This window comes from Equus quagga, unplaced genomic scaffold, assembly GCF_021613505.1.
Source record: "Equus quagga isolate Etosha38 unplaced genomic scaffold, UCLA_HA_Equagga_1.0 84663_RagTag, whole genome shotgun sequence".
Lineage (NCBI taxonomy): Eukaryota > Metazoa > Chordata > Mammalia > Perissodactyla > Equidae > Equus > Equus quagga.
Window position 1 is genome coordinate 1 of NW_025803491.1, and position 4,495 is coordinate 4,495.

General features: G+C 45.1%; 1 long non-coding RNA gene across 1 annotated transcript; it reads left to right on the forward strand.

Annotated features, from left to right (window-relative positions):
• Window positions 1-137: 137 nt before the first annotated feature.
• On the forward strand, window positions 138-1,214 carry LOC124234527 (uncharacterized). The gene is made up of 2 exons (XR_006887338.1): window positions 138-187; window positions 1,145-1,214. It is a non-coding gene; the product is annotated as an uncharacterized LOC124234527 (long non-coding RNA).
• Window positions 1,215-4,495: the final 3,281 nt, after the last annotated feature.

The window sequence follows — 4,495 nt, forward strand, 5'->3', positions numbered from 1 at the left end:
TCCCATGTTACTGAAAGGAGAAATCCCAGAGAAGGTGATACCTCCAATCAATCCCCTTTGTCCTAATCTTGAGAATCATTTGGCTTCTCTCTGGGAAATAAACTGCAATTGGTTTGAATGTGCTCTGCTCTACCTCTACAGATCGCTGTTTCCAGCTCCGAGGGAACGGAGTGGGCCAGGCTTAGAGGTGGGTGATCTCTGGTGGTGAGGGGGTGGCCCAGGGATCAGTGTCTTCCAAAAGCATTAGGGGTTTATGTCTAAAGATTACAATAAAAATAACTTGGTAAGGCAGCTTGTGGAGAGAGCTTGAAATTTGGAGTTGGAGGACCTGGGTTCAGGACCCACTCCTACCATGAGCTTCTGAGCAAATGATCTAAGCAATTAAAAGGGAAACAATGATGTCTACATAGTGATTTCCTGTGTGGATAATATTGCTGGTGAAAAGGGCTCAGTGACTGATAATGTGCTAAAAATCATTAAGCCTTAAAGTTTTAAATGAGAAAAGAGTAATAGGGTGTGAGTATGACACAAATACATTCTGTGTTTGTGGTCCGTCTTCCAAGCCCAGAAGGCCATCTCACCCTCCAATTTATGGTAAAAATGGCTTCCTTTGATCTCTGTACAGCCTTAACTTCTAATCTGAGAATAAAGCTGTCTCACCTTCCAGTTGTCTTCTGATCTGGAAAATGGACTCTGAGTTTCCTCATCTGTTTCCTGCCTCAGATTTACTGTGGGGCTTCATTCAGACAATGTATGTGGAAGTCTTAGCCACTATAGCTTGCACAAAGTCAGCACTTCATCAAAGGTAGCTATGGCTTTAGACATTATTTTTCAATTTATCAAAAATTCTTCAAAACTTCTAATGGTGAAGGTGGCAGAAATGAGCCCAGGTTCCTTCATCGCTTCCATTCTGGGTTTCATAGCCTTAGTTGAGGGAAGGTTAAGATGGAAGCAGCAATAGAAGAAAAACGTCACTTACTCAGTGTCCTCCCTCCCACTGTTCTGGCAAATAACGTAGATTACAATGCAGGTTGATATCTGTGTCTTCACCATTTTTCTCTCTAATAGAAGTTCTCTTTGTCTTCTATTCAATCCATAAGTGCTTAATAAATTTCTGTGTTTTCTTTCTCATTGGCTTATGTAGCTGAGTGAGAGTGAATACTTCCTCACCTGGGCTCCAGAATCTTCGCTCCGTGATCCCCATGACATCTTGTGACAAGTTCTGTGACCTGATTTCCATCACTATCGCACGTGAAGGCATTATCTCTGCATCTTCTGGAACTTCTCTAATTGTCTAGGAAGACTCCTCAACACACCAAGAATCAAAGGTTTTTCCCAAATTCCCACTCTCTCTGCCATGCCCAGAACTCGACCATGCTGAGACCTCCCTCCACCTGATCAATAAATGATTAGCCTTGCAGTCATGTGACTTGTCTTTGTGTGTGTGAGAGATGTGGGGCCGACAGCAAGCAAATGAGGGGGCTTCCTTGGCCCTGTACCCATAACCCTCCTCTAGCTTCTCAGAATCTTCCCTGAGTTTCAGGATTCTCCCTCCTCTGCAGTAATTCTCTGTCCCTGTGAGGGCTGCTTGCCCTTTGATTTGCCTATTTCTTAGTGAGCTGCTGAGACAAACTATAAGACTTGCCCTATAATTTGGCCCATCCTACAATTCTCTTTTTCTATGAGTTACTGAGAGACAGATCCCGCTGAGGCTGATACCACCTGGACATGTTTCAGAGCGTGCCTCCACATCCCAGCTTCTCTGTGTCATCCATCCTATGAGATGGCCAGTGTCCTTTTGTACTCTTGGGAAATCTCCTTCAACCACTGCTGTTACCTACTGTGAACATATTCAGTGAGATTCCATGACACGTGAGCAATACCTATCCTCAGCAATCTGTACTTGGTACACTCAGGAGGCATCAAGCAGGCTAAATGTTATTAACTTCTTCCTTATGGAGCTTGCAGTCTTTGGAGAAAGGAAAATAAAAGATCTTCCTCTACTTATCATCTTTTCCTGACAGTGTAAAATTTACACACGGGTGTTGGGGCAGAGCAAGACATGGGCGGGGGTTGTCCTGCAAAAAGAATGACTCAGTCATCATGGACATAAGCTTATGGAGAGAAGGCTTTCTAGGCATCTGATGCTCCCCACATCTTACCCCACCTCCAGATCAGAAGATAAGGTAGGTTCAGGCTTACGACTCCTGACTGAAGCAATGGGTCTGGTTTGCTGAAATGTGACAAAAGGCTATGCAGAAAATCAATCTGTCATATTAGAATCTTTCATTTATAAATGTTGGCATTTAGGGGTCAGAACAGCTGATATCCAGAAGGGCACAGCCCAGCATTTCCTTGAGATAGCTGAGAACATTAACTACTGTAGCAATCAATGCAAGCAGGGCCACATTGATGGTGAAGATGGCTGGGTTGTACCACAGGTCAGGAAACTGCAGCCCAGAGGGAGGCACAAAAAGACCCTCAGCTGATCCCAGGTCAAGATGGCAGCTTGAGCTCACACTGAAACCTACCCTCCAAATCCTGACATTTTATGTAAATGAGGCATGAAATGTTAAGAACGCTCAACAGCAAGGAGTGAAGAGGTTTGTAGATCAAAGACAGAGAGGTTCTTTCCACAAGAAAAGAAAGAAAGAGAACAGGTGGGAATGATGTGGGTAAACAGGCCAGAGCAGCCCTGCCCCCTGGGTTCTGAGTACAGATCTGGGTCACACGTGCAGGGGTGGAGACAAGTGTAGCAACGGCCAGGTGGGGATGCAGCCGAAGATGCATACCTCTGAGAAGCAGGGGCTGAGTGAGAATGAATTTGAAGACAGCTCCTCTCCCGCACTTGGGGTCACAGAAAGAAGCTGACTGCCTGAGACCTACAAAAGAGGCATCGCCACGCATTTGAGAAAGAAAAAAAGCAGCCGCTGCTATCCTGGAACTGGCTTGACTCCCATAGCGAGGCTTCCATGTTATCACAGGCTGGCCTGATGCTCACGGCTAGGCCAGGTTGTTCTGCTGGACGGAAACAATCTCATAAAACATCAGCATCACACAAGGTCACTCCAAGATCATAGAAGCAAGATCACTGTGCAATCTACAAACATGCCCCTCTCTCTGCTAGAATGAGTGACTGCTACTTCTTTACCGATTACAACTTTATTCTCATGCTTATCTCCACTCCCTATAGACAAGATTTATTGGGATATCCAATCACAGACTTGCCCCTGCTTTCTGACAGCACCAAATCTAGAGCTTCCTTAGATTCTCCCCAAATCCTATAGTAGATTCTTCCTAACACTCTCTCGCTGAGATACCCATGGTTCCCAATGGTGAGCATTCTTGCTAGCTGCAGCAACAACCCAGCTAATCAACTACAAGGATATCGCTGGTGGTCTTTGGTTGAAGAGTATTAACATTTTTAGGACTAGAACCCAGGCCCATTCCATGCATGTGCTGCCTGGAATTCTGGGAGGCACCAAGCTAAACCACAAATGCAGGGCCTGGTTCAATGCTATGCATCCTGTAGGGGCTGGGACACAGGAGGCCTCCAGGAATTTTGGTCTGAGCAGCTGAAGGATGGAATTGTCATTTACTCCAGTCAGCTGAAAGAACCAGCTAAGTGGGAAAAGATAAATATCTCAGTTCTGAACATTTAATTAGTTTATCTAGCTAGGCTGCTATAAAAAAGAGACTCAACCATAATCCAGTATGGTTTAATGAAGATACAATTAATTTTGCCCTTCTGGGAACAATCTGAAGTATGTGTTCTAAGTTGGCTGGCAGCTCCCTACCAAGTAGTAATTCAGGAACCCTGTTCTATCTTGTTTCTCCACCAACCCTAGGACGTTGTGCTTATCTGTGTGGTTAAAGCAGAGGTGCAAGAATTAAGGGAAAAGAGAATGTGATGGAAGCATGGTCTTATGACTACTGTCCTCCTTGGGCCCTGGCTCTGTGAGGTTCTTCCTTGTCACTTATCCCCCATGGCCACATCTACTTCCTGCTTGTGCGGGTTTGGAGACATTATTTTGAGGATTAAAGAGTCACATGCTTTTGCTATAGGCCAGATCTGAATGTTTTTTGGCCATGCAAATTCCTCAAAAACTTAGTAGGCTTTGGATGTATTTGCCTCTTGACTCTTCCATGTGCAGATAACCAGACCCCCAAAATCTTATCTAGACATAGAGTTAAGCCTGGAAACTCTGGTGTTTTTCTAGATTGGCCTTATGCCCTTCCCAGCCCATTTGCTTTGCTCAATTTAATGGTGGCTACTTTGAGGACATCTAAAACAGCAGATTTGGGTGGGGTGAGCCCTTAATCCCTTCTTTGCCTGCAGGCTCACAACCTTTCATGACAGCAGCATTCTCTCCTAAGACCAGACTTCCACTTCACAGCCACTACTTACAACCCCTTCACTTTGGGATAAAGAAGCAGTGACTCTCACTCAACTTAGAGTGAGGCTTCAGGCAGAGGGGGCCTCCCTTTGGAAAGC